Below are 22,911 nucleotides of genomic sequence, written 5' to 3'. Positions count from 1 at the left end.
AAAGACAGAGAATTTTTTGTTGGCATTTTGAAACTTCAGACTATCTTAGGAACAGAACGTGTGGGAGTGGTTATGGGCAAAAGGCAGGCTAGGAAAAAAGACATCAGGCTAAAAAGTTTTCCTGAGACTGGTCCTTCCCTGTTTCCCACAGGTTTGCTGCAAGAAGAAAAGTGTTTGTTCTCTTCAAATAAGAACTTTGTGCCTCCTGGAAATGGGCAGAAAAGAAAAAAATCAAGCAAACAATATCACTTGGTCTGATATTTAGAAAATTCAACAAAATGTGGCATCATAAGTATAGAAATCCTTTTTCTACCTAGCTAACTTGGATTCAAGCATTATCTGTCCACCCATGGTTTAAAGATCTCAAAAAATTTACCAGAACTCCATATCTATGGTGAGATATTTTTCTCTCACTCTTTCTATACAACACACACACACACAAAATTACAAGCCTAATTTAAACAATACCATTTATTGTCAGATTTGAGAATTGAATAGCTACCAGCTTTAAAAGGTCTCCTGAGTCTCACACCCACATGCTCTCTTATACTAGTTTCTACACGGTCATCCAAACCTGACATGGTTACACGGTGAGCTATGTGGCATATCAGCAAGAAGAGGACTGTAGTGAAAGCAGGGTTTCAATCTCCATGTCAAATCCAAAGCTAACTTGGTGGTAGACCTATGTGTAAAAATCTATTAGACTTCTAGAAGAAAATCCTTTTGACATTGCATTAGGAAAAGGTTTTTTAAACAAAACACAAAAAGTGCGAAACAGGGAGTTCCCGTTGTGGCTCAGTGGTTAACGAATCCGACTAGGAACCATGAGGTTTTGGGTTCGATCCCTGGCCTTGCTCAGTGGGTTAAGGATCTGGTGTTGCCATGAGCTGTGGTGTAGGTTGCAGAGGTGGCTCGGATCCCGCCTTGCTGTGGCTCTGGTGTAGGCAGGAGGCTACAGCACTGATTGGATTCCTAGCCTGGAAACCTCCATATGCCGCGGGAGCAGCCCAAGAAATGGCAAAAAGACAAAAAAAAAAAAAAAAAAAAGTGTGAAACAAAAAATGGATAAGACGAATTTAAGCAAAATTTGAAAGGTTTGTATTTCAATAGACACAATTAGGAAAATGAAAGTGTAAGCCACAGATTGTGAGAAAATATTTGCAAACCATGTATTTGACAAAGGGTCATATTAAAAGTATTTTTTTCTTGGAGTTGCCATTGTGGCTCAGCAGAAACATACCTGACTAGCATCCATGAGGACTCAGGTTCTATCCCTGGCCTCGCTCAGAGGGTTAGGGATCTGGCGTTGCCATGAGCTGTGGTGTAAGTCACAGAGATGGCTCAGATCTGGTGTTGCTGTGGCTGTGGCATAGGCCAGCAGCTACAGCTCCAATTTGACACCTAGCCTGGGAACTTCCACATGCTTCGGGTATATGGAAAACACATATGCAAATCAATTTTTTAACAAGATAAAGAACCCGATTTTTTTTTTTTTTTTGTCTTTTGTCTTTTGTCTTTTTAGGGCTGCACCCTTGGCATATGGAGGTTCCCAGGCTAGGGGTCTAATTGGAGCTGTTGCTGCCGGACTATACCAGAGCCACAGCAATACCAGATCCAAGCTGCATCTTCGAACTACACCACAGCTTACAGCAAAGCCAGATCCTTAACCCACGGAGGGAGGCTAGGGATCAAACCTGAAATCTCATGGTGCCTAGTTGAATTAGTTTCCGCCACTATGGGAAATCCAAATAACACAATTTTTTAAATGAACAAAAAATTTGAATATATAATCACAGAAGAAGATATGCAAACAGCCAATAGGCCACAAAAGATGTTCAACATCATCAGTCATTAAGAAAATGCAAATTAACAAATAACCTATCTACAAAACAGAAACTTGGACTCACAGACATAGAGAACAGACTTGTGGTTGCCAAGGGGAAGAGGTGAGGGAGTAGGATGGATGGGGAATTTGGGGTTAGTAGATATAATGTATTACATTTAGAATGGATAAGCAATGAGATCCTACTGTACACCACAGGGAACTTTATCCAATATCTTAGGATAGAACATGATGGAAGATATTATGAAAAAAAAAAATGTATATATAGTGTGACTGGGCCACTATGCTGTATAGCCAAAATTGGCATATTGTAAATCAACTATACTTTAATAATTAGTGAATGAATTTTTTAAAAAGAAAATGCAAATTAAAACCACAGTGAGCTACCACCAACAGCCACTGGAATAGCTAAAGTAAATAAACTGAAAATATCAAGTGCTGTCAAGAAGAGAAGAAATCAGAACACTAGTACATTGCTGTAAAGAATAAAAAAGAGTACATAACCACTTGGAAAATGTTGTAGAAGTATCTAATGAAGTTAAACACAGATATGTCACACAACCCAGCCACCCCACACCTAGGTATTTACCCAAAAGAAATGAAAGCATATTTTCACACAAAGACTTTTATACATAAATGTTCATAGCAACATCACTCATAATCATCAAAAACCGGAAACAAGCCAAACGTTTATCAAGTAGTGAATGGATAAATAAATCATAGCTGCTGTATAATATGAAACACTACTTATCAATAAGAAAGAAAAGCTACTGATATAAGCAATAACAAAGATAAATCTCAAAAGCTTTAGGCTAAGCAAAACTTTCCAGACACAAGAGAATACCATATTGTATGATTCCATTTATATGACATTTTGGAAGAAGTAAAACCATAGTGACAGAAAGCAGATCAATGGTTGCCTGGACCCAGGGGTCAGGAAAGAGGATCAACTACAAAGGGACACAAGGTCCTTTCTAGGGTGAGGGAGTTTTTCTATATCCTGATTGTGGTGGAGATTTTGCAGCTATCCATAATTACCAAAATTCCTCAAATTGTACACTTAAACGAGCAAGCAAGATATATCAGAAAACTGAACAATGATTTGACTTGCTCCTGTGTCATCTTCAGAACACCATTTTCTGAGGAAGGACCTCACCTAAAGTCAATATATTCAAAGAGTAGTGCAGTAACAAATTCACTGAGGGTCTGCTAAGCTCTGAAATCTGGAACCACACTGCCCTGGTTCAAATTACAAGTCTACCACTGAGCAGTGTGACTTTGGACAAGTTACTTAACATCCCCTGCCCCCGCCCTGTGTTTTAGTTTCTCATCCATAAAATGGAGATAATAGCAGTATCTACTTCATAGACTTGCTCTGAGGATTAAATGAGTTAACTATTGAAAGTGCTTAGAACAGTGTGTAGCACATAAACAAACACCTTGCCTTAACTATTATTATGTGAAAGGTGCTTAAACTACAAAGGATAAGACAGAGTTTGTTTTCATTGTTGTTGTTTATTTATCTTGATGAGCTCGCAGTTCAGTGAAAAGATAGAACATAAACAAATAACCCAGGTCAATAAGGAACACAAAGAAAGAAATATTTAAGGACTATGAGAATGCAGATACATGAGCAATTCATAGTGGAAATAAGGGGAACTCGTGAACAAATGCTACAAAGAGCAAGTTCTGGAAGAAAAAAAATAGTACAAACAGTAGTTGTGATCAAGCACTGAAGTCTGCTAAATGCTATGCACTATGCTGTGAATTTTACACAGGCCATTTCTCTTGTAATTGTTGCAAGAACTCCATAAGACAGGTACTCCCATACCCATTCTACACATGAGGAAACAGAGTGTCAGAGATTGTGATCACTGGCCCAAGGTCACCCAACTAGCATGTGCCTTAAGCTAGAATCTAAACAGAGCTCTTCAGACTGTGAAAGCTGCACAGAAAAAAGCACAACAAAGACTGTGGTGTTGAAGCACAAAGTGAGTTTTGGAAAAGAGCAGAGAGCTCAGTGTGACTAGAACACGGATAAAGCTAGGAAGCTGAATGCCTGGGGGTCCTACAACCAGTTATCATGTCTCAGACAAGAAACGCCATTAGTTTTCCAGACAGGAAGCTTTTAATGGCTTGCTGCTGCAATAGATTCTCTTTGGCAAGCAAAGTCTTCCTTTGCCAGATCTTGATATCAGTGGCAGAGGTTTCTTAAAGTGTGGTCCAATGACCATCTGTGCCAGAACCCCTGGGAAATTTGTTAGAAATACAGATTTTCCAGGTACAACACAAGCTTATGGAATCAGAACCTGTTTGAACTGGGCCCTGAATCTGCCTTTTTTCCATCATGGCGCAGCGGTAACAAACCTGTCTAGTGCCCATGAGTATGCAGGTTCAAACCCTGGCCTCATTCAGCGGGTTAAGAGGCCGGCATTGCTGTGAGCTGTGGTGTAGTTCGCAGATATGGCTCAGATCCTGCATTGCTGTGGGGCTGTGGCGTAAGCTGGCAGCTGCAGCTCCAATTCGACCCTAGCCTAGGAACTTCCATATGTCTCGGGTGCAGCCTAAAAAGACAAAAAACAAAAGCAACTTCCCCAGGTGTTTCTCATGCATACCAAAGTCTGAGAGCCCTAGCAAGTGGAGATTTACTACTCAGAACCCAGCCTCTCAGGACTCCTAGAGCCAAGCTCTCAAACATGGGTGTCCATACAAATCACCTGGGAATCCTTTTAACAATTCAGTGGGTTGAGGGGACGAGTGGCCCTGGAGTCCTATCATTAGTTGCAGATGTCACTGGTCCACAGACATCACTGGTCATAGGGCTGTAGAATTGCCACCCAGGTTTCTCCTTCCTTTCCACCATCCCTCCTGCTCTTGCATTCATTTCCAGACTACTTTCCTTTGCCCAGGTTTACTGCACCTTAAAACAACCTTCTGTTTATTTACTGTCTAAAAATGTTGTACCTTTGCCGAGAGGTGATGGTCAAACTGTTTTTTCTTTTCATATGCTGGTTACTGAAAAACAGTACTTTTATAAAAGATGTTTCTTGGAGGTCTGGGATTGTTCACTGAAATTCTAGGAGGCTCTAAGAAGTCTGGCTAATCGTATATAAAATAGAGAGACTGAGGATGACGAAAGGTGTGGAAAATTGACCTTATCTTGGCATATAGTTAATCATGGGGTTCCACTAACATTTTCAATATGTTCATTTAAATAACATAATGAAACCAATAGGGCCACTGTCTCTGGAGTCATCAAGGATTGACTAAGGAGGAATCTTAGTCAGAATGAATCTCCTTATTTAGATCCTAAGGAACCTGAACTTTCTGGTCTCCTGTGCAGACATGCTCTGGAAACCTCTGCTTGCTGGCACTCCTGCAGGGAAGGAGCCGTGTGAAGCTGCCTGCCAATGCTGCAGCTCCCTGGCACCAGGCAATGGCAAAAGCCACTTCAGCTAAAAGGCGTCTTTCGCACTCTGAGTGAGAATGGCTGCTTTAGAAAATGGCTTTTTCAGTTCTTAATGCTATTTCTCTATGTGCTATCATATTTTCAAAGCACTAATCCTTAATCCTCATGGAGAAGATCATTTGTAAGCCCCACTTTGTATTTTTGCATTGCCTCTTCTAATGGGCTCTCCTAAGCCTTTCCTAATGTGTGTCCATTAACTTGGACTCCTTCTTGGCTTTGCAATTCAGACGGTTACTTTATCTCTGCGGTTAAAACTCCTCTGTTTGTTGTTCCCACTTAATTCAGATGAATTAAATAGGCACTTTCATAAAGGTGCTACATTACCCACTCTATAAAATGGACAGGACTGCATGCTGAGAATTCCCTAGAGACAACAGTCTTATTCAATTTTGTGCATTTTAGGTGATGGAAAATATATTTTGGTCTGAGAGCTCACATCTTTACCCTGATTCTTAGTTTTAGGACTGCAAAGAAACTACCAAATTGCTAACATTGTTGTTAAGAAACATGCTGTCAATAGAAAGACAAACCAATACTTTGAAAACTAAGATTAAGACTCTCTTTAGTACTTAATAAGCTCTTCTAGATGGGCTCATGGGAAAAGTCAAAGAGGATTCCAGGCAAATTTGGGAAATAAATTCAATTAAAATGTGAGGTCCTCCTACCTCCCTCTTTCTGCTTCTCTCCCCACCCCTTACCCAAGTATCTCGTTAATTTAATAACTTTTCTCAAATATCAACCCTACATCATACACTATTAGGCTCTGGACATGTACTTTTAAGTCAAATCAGTCCCTGCTCTCACAAAATTTATCACACCAAGGGAAATAGAGGAATAAGAAATTATAATATAGTATGCTCCATTCTTGATTTGAAGTGGTTGCCAATCAATCCTTGCCATAATTTACTGTTTACTAACGCTCAGTAGGTTTGGGTTTACAAGGCTAGCTAACTCTTTCTGGACAGGATCACTGTGCCTGCAATTTGTGTTGCTGCCACTAGAGCACATAATGGAGTCTGGATTACAGTCATGTATTCCAGTGGGCTTTCTCCTCAACCAGACAGGTTTCTCAGAATATTTAGCACACAATCAAATGTTTTTATTTTTGTATAAAAGAAGATTTGACTAAACTAAAAATATAAACGGAAAGCTACTCATTAACATTGCTAATTGTAAACAATATAAAATATTCTTAAAACTAGATAAAATAAGATTTAAAGAAATGCAAACTGACACAAATAAGTTGGTGCCTTCCATCACATGACTCTGACTCCTGTTACCACTTGTTTAATTTAATGCAGGCTTGCTGCTTCTCAGTCCGCAACAAACTTTCTCCCTGTCTTCATTTTTAGAATTAGAAATATTTGGGCTATACATGTGCTTTGGAGCTGCTGAGTGATATCTTACCTTACCTTCTCATTCTGCTTTGTTCCTGGGATCAGACAGGGGATTCAACTTTTTAAACACCTCCTAGCAGACCACATTGTCCCCCTCCTATTATTCCCCAGAACTATAATTTCAACAGCCTTCCCACCTGGAGAATCCTCCTTCTTCACAGTTGCCCTTCCCAGTTCACATCAGATTCATTGTGCCTCAGCTAGAATGAAAAGAACAGGAGACTGACGATATATGAATGAAAGGAAATTACCCAATGAGAATCTCTTTGAATCAGGAAAAACCATGACCTTGGATAAGCCTTCCAGCTAATTCACTCTGAGACTTTTCCTGAACAGCCTATTTGTTTGAGGAGTGTTTCATATATAATGGCTTAAGATTCATATGATTTGTATATTCAAATTTTACTTTATCAGAGGATTACCTTTATTGATTGACCATTAAAAGACATCTCCTACTTCTCAAAAGAATTTGAAATGACTTGAACAAAAAGCCACAGATATAATTAAACCATAAGTTTTTTTTTTAGAGAGTAAAAAGAGAAAGATAATTAGATAATATAACTCCCAGAACCAGCCCATTCTCCGCCCCACTGTAATTTGAGGAAATCTAGCCTTATAGACCATCTACAACATTGAACAGTATTTATTTGGTGTTGGGTATGTTGCCCTCACCCTTTCCCATACTGGGAGTTCTTTGAGAATTAGAGATGAGTCTTAGCCAACTTCTGTATTCACAGAGTCTTGGCAAAATACTGGATACAGGCTGGATTTTCAATAACATTTTGTTGAATTGCTCTGAATTTCTAAATTTCCACTCTATTTCTTTTAAGAGCTGTGCTTTATTTTTCTCTTTTTAATATTTTAACATGTAATTTAAATATACTAAAATATCAGAACCATTTTAAAACACAGTTTTATGTGGTTTTCTTTCCCATGTTATTAAGATGTTAGTTTTAAAAGAATTAAGATATGACTCTTTCCTGAGTGATTTGTATTTTTAAAGGCTAGAAGGAACTACTTTCTCTCTTACATAGCCTCTGTCAGTTTTATTGCCCCCAGAATGTCCTGAAATAACCCCTACATCTATCAGACAACCCTGCAGCAGAGATGTGTGAAAACGATCTTTAAGGCACTATTACACCTGCCCTCTCACTACTCTTGCCGCCATCACCTTTAATGTCTTAAACAGGGGCACCACCTCTGCCACTACTCAGAAAATCATCATACACGAAGATCTGATTTTTTTTAATCCAAAAGACTTAGAGGATGACTGATTCACTGTCAAAAGGGATTTGTAAATTTTACTACACACAATTTACCTTAGAGTCTCATAGGCTAATCAACATTTTCTAGAAGAATCCAAATCACCAGGATAAAATTATATACCTATCATTATTCAATTTAACTTTTGAAAATGTAAAAAATATCAAAGTAAATGCTGATCATGTTCATTACTTGTTACATTTATTGCTAACTAATTAAAATATCACAAACATCTGGATTTTGCCAAGCATGTTCTAAAATGTCATAATTCCTAATCTTTGACCATCTGTTTAAATCTTAACACATCTTAAAATATTTCTACCCTCCAAATTTTAACAAAGATCTTTTTGATTAAGAAACAACTATTGATTTTGTTTACTTTTTGGATGGAGAATTTCCAAGACATGGATCTTTGTTTTTTATTGATTTATTTCCTCCTAAGCACCTAGACCAATGCCTGCACCACCACCCCCCGCCCCCAGGGGGGGAAAATGGTGTTAATTAAATATTTACTGAATAAATAACAATGCTCTTTCTCATCTCATCATTATTTCCTTATCCAACCCCTGATGATGGGCAGTGGTTTGCAGGGAAGGGAGGCAGCCTATCTCTAATCCTCTCACAATAGTTTGGCAGTTTCTTAAGAAAATTGTATTTATATTTCTAAAAGAATGCAATGAAACAGAAAATTCTCAGTTACTAGTGTGAGCACATAAGCATCTGCATTCTGAGTTTCATCACGTTAGCATGTTCCTGAATGCGAATCAGGGAAAGCACGAAGAAACCCCAAGACAATCTTTCCACCACCCTCAGCTTGGTTGGTAGCCTTTTTAAACTGCATTTGGTTTAAGTAACTAAATGAGAAAAGAATTTGGAAAAGGTTTAAAGTGGAGGCAGAAAGATGAATGAGTGGAAATTAAAGCTTATGAAGTTGAAGGAACTTGGTCAAGTCAGTCATAAAAAAGCAAGAAAACTGAAGAGAATGAATTGTTATATATCTTACTTTTTTGTTTGTTTGTTTTTCGTCTTTTTGCCTTTTCCTGAGCCACTCCCTCGGCATATGGAGGTTCCCAGGCTAGGGGTCCAACTGGAGCTGTAGCCACTGGCCTACACCAGAGCCACAGCACTGAAGGATCCAAGCCATGTCTGCGGCCCATACCACCCCTCACAGCAATGCCGGATCCTTAACTCACTGAGCGAGAACAGGGATCGAACCTGCATCCTCGTGAATACTAGTTGGGTTACTTTCTGCTGAACCACAAGGGGAACTCCCTAGAATGAATTGTTATAAATGAAACTGGATGGGCAAAATATTTTCAAGGTCCCTGGGAACACAGCTGACTTTGTTGGAGGGTGGGAGAGGATAAGCAGCTGGGAACCCATGTGCTGGGCAACACAGTAGACAATGTCCAAAGGATGTGGTGAACTCGATATGGCAGACAAAATTTAGAGTCAAGTAGGCAATGGTTTCATGACTCCAAGTAAGCCAACAATAACATAATGAGAACAGCTTACACTGAAGCACTTTAACTATTTTACGTGTTGTCTTATTTAATTCTTACGATTCTGTGAGGTTGATACTATTAATCTTCCATTTTACAAATAAATAAAGTAGGAAAGAAGAAGAAAGTAAGGTGAAGAAACTAAATGATTAGATCACTTGCCCACACTCATCCAACTAATTAGGTGCCTGAGCCAGCTTTCAACACAAGCAGTTTAAGTCTAGAGATGTACTGTTAGCCCCACAGGACACTCCACTCCATGTGCTGCAGGATCAGTCAGTAGAGAATCCAGAGAGCAGGCCACAGGGGAAAAGAGGCAAGAGCCAGGCAGTAAGGTAGCAGGGCAGGGCCAGTGGGCTAACACTCAGGGTTGGCTGCAGACCCAGTGAAGAACTGGAAAGGTAAGCTGGTAAACACAGGCAGAAGCCAGCATGTTAGAGGAAAGACAGGTTCCAACAGAGAGGTCACACAACACTCTGTCACACCAGTTCCAACCTGCTTGTGGCAGAACTCATACTAGGCCTAGGAGAATAAAGACTAAGGCCATCAACCTACTTCTAGGCCTGGGCAAGACTATGGCAAAAAAAGACACTGATCCTGCTGGGGGTGGGGGTCGGGGGGACTGGGAAGATGGGCTGAACAGACACTGCTACCCTGTGCGTAGTTCATCAGCCCACATCTCAGAAACTAAAGGTGACTTAAGAAGAGCTTGTCCTGGAGTTCCTGTCGTGGCGCAGTGGTTAATGAATCTGGCTGGGAACCATGGGGTTGCAGGTTCAATCCCTGACCTTGCTCAGTGGGTTAAGGATCCGGCATTGCCATGAGCTGTGGTCTAGGTCGCAGACACAGCTCGGATCCCACATTGCTGTGGCTCTGATGTAGCCTGGCGGCTACGACTCCAATTGGACCCCTAGCCTGGGAACCTTCATGTGCCACAGGAGCGGCCCTAGGAAAGGCAAAAAGACAAAAAAAAAAAAAAAAGAAGAGCTTGTCCTACCTCAAAATCCCAAAAGACCCTGGTGTTGCCATTAACTTTGTAGGAGGTACAGCTCATTCACTAAGGGCTAATAACAGAATTAAATCAGAGCCCTCTAAACCCTGGAAAATATTACATTTGTAGACAGGTGAGTGAAATGTTAAAAAAGAGCTCAAAGAGCTTCCCACATTCACTCAGGATAAATCAATCATTCCTTTGGAAAAGTTTAATTACTTAGATCAAAGGCTCCTAGAACAATCTACCAAACTTTTAAAAATCTTTCCTGGGTCCTATCTCAAATTTACTGGATCAGAATTTCAGGTAGTAGGGCACAGAAAATTGTGGGGTTTTTTTCAAGTTTCCTGGATAAACTTAGGTGATCCTTGCAATTCATATGCATGAACACATGGAAAACATCACCAACAGGAGTCCAATGATGGGAATATTCCCCAAGAGCTGCATCCTTTTGCCAGTTCTGATGGAGTCCATGCCACTGGTCTGTTCAGAGCATTGGTATGGGGTTCTCACCTCATGTTATCTAAACAGGTACTCTAGGGATCTGCTGGATGCAAGCAGGAACAGCCCTTCTCTCAGGTGATAGAAGCTATCTGGCCTCAGACACTTCTGCTGCAGAGGGTAATGGAGTAGGGTCTTATTATTATTTTTTTTAATCTTTTTGTCTTTTTTTTAGGGCTGTACCCGAGGCATATGGAGGTCCTCAGGCTAGGGGTCTAAACAGAGCTGTAGCCGCCAGCCTACGCCATAGCCACAGCAACGTGGGATCCAAGCCGCCTCTGTGACCCACACCACAGCTCATGGGCAACACTGGATCCTCAACCCACTTAGCAATGCCAGGGATCGAACCCACAACCTCATGGTTCCTAGTCGGATTCATTAACCACTGAGCCACGACGGGAACTGGGAACTCTGGAATAGGGTCTTAAAGCCAGTGTCTTCAAACAACAGGATTTGAGAATGACCAGGTCAACTATGGGTAAATGGGAAACAGATTACCAAGCAGTTAAATGAAATCATTTAGCACTGCAGTATCGCACAGAGGTGTGTTTGGGTAGTGACTGAGAATGCCTCTTCCCTAAAGTTAGAACAATTGTTTAGAGGGAATCATTAGGCCAATGGCTTGGCTCGGCTCCCATCACCTTGGACTTGTTCTGTACTTTCCTTTGTCCTCCTCTGTGGGGAGGACTCATTTTAAGCTCTGGTTTCTTATTCAAAGAAGGAACAATGGCTAATTTTTGCCAAATCCTTAAAACTGTTGGGCTTTGTCCTAAATTGTTTATAAGCAATTTCATCTAATGAACAACTTTAGGTCCCTAGGATGACTTAAGCCACAAAGAGGTCTCTAGAGGATTTATTCTAAGAATCCAAAGTTGCTCTTCTCATCTATAAGAATCTATATAGAGGTTTGGTACACAGTAGATGGCAGGAAGGTATTCCCATATCCATTTAGGGCAGCTGCAGAGGACACTGACCTGAATTACACCCTCAGAAATTGAGATAAGGCAAAAGATGAATTACTGATAATAAGGACTTTCTTTGTGACCTGAGTGTCACATAATCCAGTCTTCTTCCATATGAATAGCTGATATTTACATAATCAATTCAACTGGTTGTGTAGGGGCCAAAACAAACAGGAAGATGGCTACAGAGAGTTGGTCAGCTTTGCCGTCATCTGCTTTTTTCTGTTATTTAAATAGAATCTAAGTGCTAAACATTGGAATTAATAGTAAAAAGAAGTTAGATCCTCTTTAAGGGTTTAATGAAATGTGATTCTTTCTCCAAGGATGTTTTTAATGGATCCATGTCAAGAAGATAGGGCAAAACAGAAAGTATAAACTGGCCTTCTCGAGGTCTCCGCCAGTCAAGGAATGCAATGGTAAGAAATGTCAGATAAATTTTCCTTGATGACTAGAATATCTTCTTGGAATTCAAAAGGAGTGATGTTGATGATTGTCCACACGTTCAACCAAAGAACATGCCACCTTTTGTGCAATGCTACCTTAGAGTAACATATGGCAAAAGGACAAACTGATCAAGAAAGTCTAATGGGGGGAGGGAAAATGAGTAAAATCACAGAAAACCACATCAAGTGTGTTTGCAAGCCAGCATTTCCTGCAGCCATGTGGGGACATTTTTCTCAAAATGCTGCCCCTGTGAAAATGCCTGACACATGATACAGCCTAAACCCTTCCCATGCCCAACCACCTTGGCTTTGAGCCAAAGTCCCAAAGAGCAGGTAGAAGTTACCATTCCAGGCAGCTAAATAGAGTGAGAGAAATTGAACGCCCATTTTTTTTTTCCTCCAAAGTCTAGCAGGTCTTTATAAGAAGCAAAACAAGAATTTAGATTTACTGGATAATTTAAATAGCTGTAAGGATGACTCTTGAAGCATAATTAGTTCAGAGGAGCCAATAGCTAGTGGAAAGAAATATACAGCCCTTTGAATTTCTTGCTGTAATAGACAAGTCCAAACAATCCATAAAGAACCAGTTCACATAATTGAAAAATAAAACATGTAAACAAGTTGGCAGCTTCTGTGAGCCTGACTTCTTGCCCATGCTCTACACAGTGGAGTGGAATGAGAAGCATTCAGGATTTAAAGTCAGATGACATTTTTTTGTGTGTGTGCTCTTTTTAGGGCCACACCTGCAGCATATAGAAGATCCCAGGCTAGAAGTCAAGTCAGAGCTATAGTTGCCAGCCTACACCACAGCCACAGCAACTCGGGATCCGAGCCACATCTGCAACCTACACCACAGCTCATGGCAACACCAGATCCTTAACCCACTGAGCGAGGCCAGGGATTGAAACCATGTCCTCATGGGTACTAGTCGGGTTCCTTACTGCTGAGCTACGACAGTAACTCCAGATGACAGGTTTAACACCTGTCTCATTTTACCTCTCTCAGCCTTTCTTAGTATCATTATCTGTAAAATGAGAATGATAATTATATCTATAAATAATCACAAAGTTACTATGAGGATTAAATAATAATTAAATATTTATACTACATAAATGTTTGCTGGCATTAGGAAAACTTGTAGAAGAGCCCTCTTCTAATGTATCTTCTTTTCGGCCTCTCCCAGAATGAAGGAGATATGGCAGTGATAGAATGAAATGTCCCTCGAAGTTCCTGTCGTGGCACAGTGGTTAACGAATCCAACTAGAACCATGAGGTTCGGTCCCTGCCCTTGCTCAGCGGGTTAAGGATCCGGCGTTGCATGAGCTGTGGTGTAGGTTGCAGACGCGGCTCGGATCCCGAGTTGCTGTGGCTCTGGTGTAGGCCGGTGGCTATAGCTCCAATTAGACCCCCAGCCTGGGAACCTCCATATGCTTCAGGAGCAGCCCAAGAAATGGCAAAAAGACAAAAATAAGTAAATATAAATAAATAAATAAAAAGGTTTTACAATTAAAAAAAAAAAAAATGTCCCTTGGACCAGAAAAAAAATGTCACTCTGTTATACAAGACCTGCAGGGCTCTACGCAGATATATCTTTTAAAATTTCATCAGTCTCCTAGTCAGTATAACCAAGGTCCCCCAAATGACTCCTTTAGCTATATACATGAATTAAACCATTTCTAATGCTCCCTCAATACAAAATCCTTTGGCAACTCATTGGGCATAGAGGGTGGATTGATGTAACCAAATTATTAGTCAGAGAATAAACATTCCAGGTAGGTAATGTTGTTTTCTTCCATAGATTAAATACATTCTCACCTGCAAAGATTAATGGGCTCCAGGGATTTTCTCTATATATTTAACCATGAGATAACTAAGTGGCAAAGTCAACAATCATTAGAAGGCAGGTGCAAGGAACCAAGAACCTTTTTACAAATATTGTTTTTCCTTAAGGGAAATGAGACACACCTTTAATACAACAGCACTGTAACCTGAAACAAGAAGAAAAGAGGGAGTTCCCACCATGGCTCAGCAGTTAACGAACCCGACTAGCATCCATGAGGATTCAGGTTTGATCCCTGGCCTCACTCAGTGGGTTAAGGATCCAGCGTTGCTGTGAACTGTTGTGTAGGTTGAAGATGCAGCTTGGATCCTGCTGCGTCTGTGGTGTAGGCCAGTGGCTACAGCTCCAATTGGACTCCTAGCCTGGGAACTTCCATTTGCCATGGGTGTGGCCCCAAAAGACAGAAAAGAAAAAAAAAAGAAGAAAAGAGATGTGGGGAAAGACGGATTGCCAAACAGGAATAGGTTCTAATAGAGAGACCAGCTCAAGTTCTAGTCTCAGCCAGAAAAGAAGTTCAGGGACACAGACCAATTTTTTTGAGCTTGGTCACCCAGGTTAAAATCCTTGGACCCAACTTTGAACAATTTCCTCTCTTGACCTACCAAATGTAAACAGTTACCCCAGTGATTATTCCTTTGAAAGTCTGTATATTTTCTCCTTCTTTTCCATCTCCACTTGCCTCTGCCATCTTACCATCTCCTGCCTATATACTCAAGTGCCTGGTAACTAGCCATCCAGACTCTTCAAACCAAACTGCCCAAGTGACCATTTCAAACAAGTCTCCAGAGAATCACACTTCAGCACAAAATTCAAGGTGAGCTCTCAGTGATCTACAAGTCTGACCTCTTCTACCTGACTTTCAGTCCTTCAGAATCTGACTCCACCCTACCAACCTGTCCTTATTTTCCAGTCAGACAGGCTTCCTCACTAGTCTTCCACAAACACACACGACACACACCCACACTGCTTCACTGTCCCTTCCACTACCACACACATGCTGCTTGCACTGGTATAAAATGCCCTGCTTCTCCAACTGCATATCCTAACCCTCCTCTTTCTTTAGGGCCTGGATTTAGTTTTACATCCTCCATGAAGCTTTCTTTCACTCCTGCACTTCTCAATAAACATGTTCTCTGTACCATAGAATCTATCACTTCACAAAATGTCTATATATTCTTCACCAAATCATTTCATGGGAATTAGACTCATCTTAACTGGATAGTAAATTAACACACAAAATGTTGGTCCTCATATCAGTTATGATCTGAACACATTTTGTCTGATCCTTTATTTTTTGCTTTCTCTCATTTTAATAATTTGGCACACTCTTATCACTGCCAATGGATTCCCTCAATAAAATCAATCTTTTGCCATTGATTCTTAAATTATTTAAATAAAGAATAATAACATTTGGAGTTCTCGTCATGGCTCAGTGGTTAACACATCCGACTAGGAAGCATGAGGTTGCAGGCTCAATTCCTGGCCTCGCTCAATGGGTTAAGGATCTGGTGTTGCCATGAGCTGTGGTGTAAGTCACAGATACAGCTTGGATCTGGCATGGCTGTGGCTGTGGCGTAGGCTGGTGGCTACAACTCTGATTAGACCCCTCACCTGGGAACCTCCATATGCCATGGGTTCAACCCTAAAAAAATAAAAGACCAAAAAAAAAGAATAACAACATCGGAATCTTGGGTATAGGAGAAAAGTCACTGTATTAATTAGAAAAATCACTATGAAGTTCTCTTGGCACAGTGGATTAAAGATCTGGCATTGTCACTGCAGCAGCTCAGGTTGCTGCTACTGTGTGGGTTCAATCCTTGGCCCAGGAAATTCCACATGCTGTGTATGCAGCCAAAAAAATTAAATAAAATTAAAACTAAAAAACCCAGCATTCAACTTGAAGGAAGGGAGAAGGGAGGAAATAAAGAAAAGAAAAAGAAAAATCACTGAACGATGATTTAGGAGATTAGGCTTCTAGGCACCACCCTGCCACTAACTAGCTTTGTGATCCTGGTTAAGCCACATAGTTGTCTCTGCAAAATGAAGGGGTTGGACTGAATGACCTCTATGGTCTCCTCCAGCTCTCTTCTTCTATGATTCTAAAGCTGCCAACAAAACATCAGAGCCTAACTTGGTCATGTCTGAAAAGTAGAAGTAAAGAGGAAATAGAAAAACTATAGTGCCTTCTCTTTATAATCCCAATATTAATATTTGGGAAGAAAGTTGGTAACAAATTACTCCCATTTATTATGTAGTATGTTATAATAACTTTTAGGTCAGATACAAAAGAGGAAACTAATTGGTTTTCACTTTTTTTTTTTTTTTTTTTTGATCTTTTCTAAGGCTGCTTCTGTGGCATAAATGGAGATTCCCAGGCTCGGGTCCAATTGGAGCTGTAGCTGCCAGCCTATGCCAGAGCCACAGCAACATGGGATCCGAGCCACATCTGTAACCTACACCACAGCTCACAGCAACACCAGATCCTTAACCCACTGAGCAAGGCCGGGGACCAAACCCACAACCTCAAGGTTCCTAGTAGGAGTCGTTAACCACTGTGCCACGACAGGAACTCCTGGTTTTCACTTTTTGAAAGTCATAATGTATATAGTCTGAACCAACTTAGTAGTAGCTGATCTTGAATTTGTGTGTCATGATGCTACATGAAAACTTAAGAGATGCCTAACTTAAGTTTAGAGAGGAAAGAGTCTAAAGATATATATTGCATGCCACAGAGTACCCCTAAGAGAATTTTACACATAAAATCCTGAGAAAATATTTCTCCTACTTTCTAATCAAATTTATATTTTAAGTAACAAGAAATACTAACAAAATCTTATATAAATCTCTGAGATCTTTTTTTCTTTTCTTCTCAATTGGTCTTGAGAATGAGAGTATCTTTAAGATAAGAAAAAGAAGAAGGAGGAGGAGGAGAAAGAAAGCAACTAGCAAAAGAGAGCTAGAGGATACCAGAGAGGTCACCTAGTCCAGCTTCTTCATTGCAGAGACACTGTGTGGCTTAACCAGGATCACAAAGCTAGTTAGTGGCAGGGTGGTGCCTATAAGGCACCTTATAGAACAATACATAGAAGCAGAGAGTTTTCCAAGGGCAGAGGAGTAATTAAGAAGTAAATGACCATAAAAGGTGTTCTCCCAAGGATGCCAATTAAATAAGAATGGTAAATATGTCACAAAATCAGTCACACTGTGATTCTGCTTTGGGGATCTCATTCATTCATTCATCATTCATTTAGTCATCAAGTGCATAGGTAATGTCTCACTTGGAATATAAGAAAAGGGGAAGACACAGTGTCTGCCCTGCAACAATTCATATTTCAGTGGAAAGATAGCCAGGGTCTGAGTTAGCACTGCACTTGACTGAGGGCTTGTTGTGTGCCAGGCATTGTGCTGAGTACACTAGCCCTGTGGGGCAGGTACCATTATTATTCCTATATCACAGTTGGAGAAACTAAGGCTTTGGGAGAAAGCACTTACTCAAGTGCTATGATCCGAATGTTTCTATTCCCAGCCCCCCAATTTGTATGTTGAAATGTGAACCCCTATTACAATGGTATTAGGAGGTGCGACCTATGATTAGAATCAGATTAGTACCCTTATGAAAAGATCACAGAGAAATCTCTCACTCCTTCCTCTACCTTATGAGATCACAAGCAGGAAAAGATTATGAGGGAGTGGACCCTCACCAGATGTCAAAACTGCCAGTGCCTTGACCTTGGACTACTCAGTCTTCAGAATGGTAAGAAATAAATTTCTATTGTTTATAAGCACTTAGTTTATGGTATTCTGTTAAAGCAGCCAAAACCAACTATGACTACCCAGCTAGAAAGTAGCAAGACTGACTTTCAAATCTAGGTCAGTCTGTCTCCAGAGCCAGCACCATTCACCATAGCCCTACACTACACACTGATGCAATGTGGTAAGTGGGAACGGAGATAGGTGCAAAGTACTGTGGTCTCTGCTACCCACAGGGACATATCCATTGTCAAGATGTATCTGTGAACCTATAAACCAGAACAAATTCCAAAAGCTGGAATAAATGCATGGCTAACAGGCCTCTTGTTAAAAGCAAGAGCACTATGTACGTAAAAGCTCAAAAGCACTATGTATTCAAGGCCATGGCCTTTGCCTTCATCAGCATCTTGAGTTGGTATGTTTAAAACCACCCAGGATGTGGTATAGGGCAACTAGACCAAGGTCACAGTGGGACCAACACAAAACACTTCGGCTTCTTCAGATTCTCTGCTGATCTCCAAAAACAAACACACATATACACACACACACTCCATTGCCACAGCAGTTCCCCCACAGAGTACTTCATTCAGAAAGTACCCTCTCCTTCCCACCAAAACAGAAATGATATTTTGAACATGTTTGAAAACTAAAAATAAAAAGAAGGAGGGGGAAAAAAAACAAAAACACATCTTCCTGAAAGTTAAGACCCCAGGAGACTAGGGGATAAAAGACTCTGAATAGCTCAGTGGCTGTTTGGTCCTCCTGGGCTGACTAAGCAGCTGCCAAACTAAGAGGACCCCAGAGGGGCCTAAGGGTCACAGCCACAAAGAACTGTAAAGCTTCAGGGGCCCTGGGGAGGATGCTTCAAGCTAGTGGGACCATGGCCCCACCTGCTTTAATGCCAGCTTGAGGCCCTCATGGGAGATATGTTTTGAATCACACCACCAGTGGAGAAGAGGCTTTGTTTATTTGCCTTATGGTATCTTCTCTATTTTTGTTGGTTTTAACAGCATAAGCCATAAAACCTTCAGTGTCCTATGAGGAGAAGACTTGCCTTCAAAGAAGGGCAAAGGAAGGTTTAGGGTTATGACAAGATGCTAGAAATATCCATCCCAAAGAATCATCTCCTTTAATCAAGGACCCATTAAGAATTGTGTCCTAGGCAATATGCAAGGAAACTTGTCTTATTTAAGCCCCACAAGTCTTGAGATATTATTAATCATTTTTAGATATTATTAATCTGGACAATAAGTAATTTGCTGAGCATCACAAAACTATCAGCGGGGCCAGAACTAAATGTTCACCTGACCCCAGTGATCAGGAAAAGGATCACTTCTATGGAAAGCAAGCAATGAGAAGAAATCTTAAAGAGATGAAAAATTAACCTCTTTATTTATTGTTTGTTTAATTACCATCTTAATTGCATAGGAATTACATGCACAAGGAAAGCATTTAAAGCTTTATAAAAAGCCATACAGTGAAAAGTAAAACTCTTTCTCAACTTTTTCTCAGTGCCCCAATTCCTTCATCGGAGTCAACTGCTGATAATAAGTCAAGATAGAGTTCTGGTTGTGGCGAAGCAGAAATGAATCTGACTATAGTATCCATGAGGACGTGGGTTTGATCCCTGGCCTGGCTCAGTGGGTTGGGGATCTAGCGTTGCCATGAGCTATGGTGTAGGCTGCAGACGTGGCTTAGATCCCACGTTGCTGTGGCTGTGGTGTAGGCCAGCAGCTGTAGCTCCAATTTGACCACTAGCCTGGGAACTTCCATGTGCCATGCGTGTGGCCCTAAAAAGCTAAAAAAAAAAAAAAAAAAAGTCAAGATAGGTTACATATACACAATCATACACATGTATGCATACAGCTCCCCCCTTTTTTCCATAAATAGCAGCATTGTCTACCCCTTCTTAGGATACATAGTCTATCTTAGAAATTTTCCACATTGTTACATACAGATCTGCCTCATTCTTTTAACAATTGTTAAAAGAAGCTATTGTATGGATATGCAATAATTTAACAAGTTCTCTATTAAATGGACATTTAGATAGCTTCCAATTTTGCTGCTGTAAACAATGCTATATAAATACACATTTGCCCTCAAACCCATATGCTGGTATACTTTGCAGATACATGGTAAAAAGTGAAATTCCTCAGTCAAAAGCACATGCATTTTAAATCTCTATAGCAGAATCAAATTGCATCTATCAAGTGTGCACCAATTTACAGTCCTTAAAGTATATACTCATGTCTGCTTCCCCAACTATTTCCAAAACAGTATTCCATTCTGTGTTGAAAAGAAAAGCACCCTATATGTTCACCTACTCCTTTAAAAGTCACACTCTTCCTTCAGAGTAAATAGGAGAAACATATTTGTTCAAGCCTATGTATTAGATGCTTGGAGTAAAGTAAGAGTTTTAGACCTCTTTGAACTGCAGAAGATATTGACTAAAAGCATCTGGTCCTCAAGTTCCGTGGTAACTCAGCAGGTTAAGGATTTGACATTGTCACCTTTGTGATAGGTTCGATTCCTAGCCCAGGAACTTCCACATGCCATGCATGTGGCCAAAAAAAAAGCATCTGGCCCTCAATTGGATGATGTTGGCAAAGTGGGAAAATCCCTGAAAATAAGCAATTAGTTGTCACTAGTCAGCTCAATCCATCAGGGTGCTCTCAGAGCCACATAAGTCACCCCTAGGTATTCCAGTAACCCCACCAGCCTGCTGCACAACAAGGACAGGGCAGGCTATAAGCCAGGAAGAAGATGCCTGCCATAGGCAGGAACATTCAAAATCTACACTCTGCCTATTTCTTGGGTAAAAAAGAGTGTGGGAAGGGACAATATGACAGAAATGTAAGACTAAAGAGAAACTGCCAAGTATTGAACAGTTTCCTAACTACTAAAATGAGGGGGAAATGAATAGAGTAGAAAATGAAAGACCCTATAGTTTTCTTTCCACTGTAAAAATTTTCTAGAGTGAATAAATCCCTAATGGATTTGCAACACTAATATCTCCATCCAGTGGTGCAGTCCAATCAAAACTATAGGATCCGGGCAGGATTCCTGAGCTTCAACGGCTGAAAGAATGTGAGCCACACACATTCTCTCTGTCTTTGCTTACTTGAATCTGCTAAAAGTCAGCATGTGATGTCCTTTAAGGATCTATTACAAAATGTTCCTCCACTACTTGGCAATCACCTTGCTGAAGTATTGATTGTCAGTCCCTAGAGAAAAGATCTTGCTGGCACTATAGCCTGGAGAGGACAGCAGCTTAGATAGGTGTGCAGGATGAATTGACATGGAAGGAATTTTAAAGGAGGTAATGAGGTGATGAGATGTCAGTAGTGACCATTGGTAGCTTGGCATGATTTTTGAGCTTTTGCACAGACAGTATATGACTAAAAGAACAAGTAAATAAGCATTGCTAACACCACCTGTCAAAGATTTTTAAACCAGGTAGTTGCCCAATAGAGTTGAATATTTTAACCATTTAGGGAAAGAGCCCCCAGCAAGCAATAGAATGCCTTCTAATTATTATGTGCTTCTTCCCAATTAGCAACTGACAGCATACTGTCATGAGGCATTGTTGGGAGTTGTTTCCCTCTGTGCAGATATATTCAGATACTTAAATGTAGGTTTCTAGGCTTGATACATATTATTATAAAAATTACAAGGGTTGAAAAAAACGATTTCAGATAGACTTGTGTCAATCTATCAGATATGAAGGAATCTCTGGGTCAGCTTCACAGGCAGTTGGAGGCTGTTGGATAGAAACTGCTATTGCCCAGCCTGCATCCTGTCAGCAATACATACAAGCTAACCTGATTTGCCATTGTTAGCTCTACTCCTCTGAAATCTCTCCAAATCAGTCACTAATTCACTCTCAAGTATCATCCATCACTGCTCAGACATGGCTCCATTCTCATTGATTGAGTTTGATTGACTGATTGATTCCCTTATTAATCTGTCATCTAGACAGAGAAAAAATAATTTGGAACATTCATCTTCAAATCACATTCCAGGGAGCATTTGGCTCAATGTGGATTTCTGTAATTAATCTCTCTTCCTCCATTCCACAGAACCTCTTCTCTACTTTGTATCTCTGATATAAAGTTTTCATGCGTGAGAATGAAGAAGAATCTATGAAAAACAGAAATATTAAGAAAATTAAGAACCCTTAAAAAAGGAAATAATTAAGTTTAAATTCAAATTTTACTTTCCAAGTTTTAGGTAGAATACGTTTTTTTTTTAAAAAAATGTATGTATGCACATATACTCTTAGCTCTGCTATGTTATACACCTTGACGTGACTCTGGAAAAATGTAAGTAAAACCTCTGATGATAAAACAATTTAATACTTAAACTGAATCTATCTGAAAGTTATGATTGGAGTTCCTGTTGTGGTGCAGCAGAAACAAATCTGACTAGAAACCATGAGGTTGCAGGTTTGATCACTGGCCTCGCTCAGTTAAGGATATGGTGTTGCCGAGAGCTGTGGTGTACGGCGCAGACGTGGTTTGGATCCTGCATTGCTGCAGCTGTGGCATAGGCCAGCAGCTATAGCTCCGACTGGACCCCTAGCCTGGGAATCTCCATATGCCGCAAGTGTGGCCCTAAAAAGCAAAAAAAAAAATTATGCTTCAGGATGTCAGCCCACTAGCACTTAGAGAATACTATCAAATATAGTAGTATTGAAATCTAGGCATGTAACTACTAAGCAAGTTGTTTGACATTTCTACAAATGGGAAATCCACAGGTAATCTAGAAACTATCCTTGCCCACCAACAGCCTTCAGAGGTGCTATTTTTGCCTTCACATCCTTCCAATTAATTTGGGGTGGGGGGCACCCTTGGCATGCAAAGTTCCTGGGCCAGAGGTCAAATCCACGTTACAGCAGTAACCAGAGCGGCAACAATGACAATGCTGGATCATTAACCCACTGAGCCCCCA

The 22,911-nt window shown here is 40.4% G+C and overlaps 1 long non-coding RNA gene across 1 annotated transcript in view; it reads right to left on the bottom strand.

Moving 5' to 3' along the window:
* LOC106508433 overlaps positions 1-22,911 on the bottom strand; it is a 661,471-nt gene that overhangs the window by 507,175 nt on the left and 131,385 nt on the right. The window lies entirely within an intron of this gene.

This window comes from Sus scrofa, chromosome 2 (genome assembly GCF_000003025.6).
Source record: "Sus scrofa isolate TJ Tabasco breed Duroc chromosome 2, Sscrofa11.1, whole genome shotgun sequence".
Taxonomy (NCBI): Eukaryota; Metazoa; Chordata; class Mammalia; order Artiodactyla; family Suidae; genus Sus; species Sus scrofa.
Note: the sequence above shows the minus strand (reverse complement) of the source record. Positions and strands in the feature narration are given on the sequence as shown.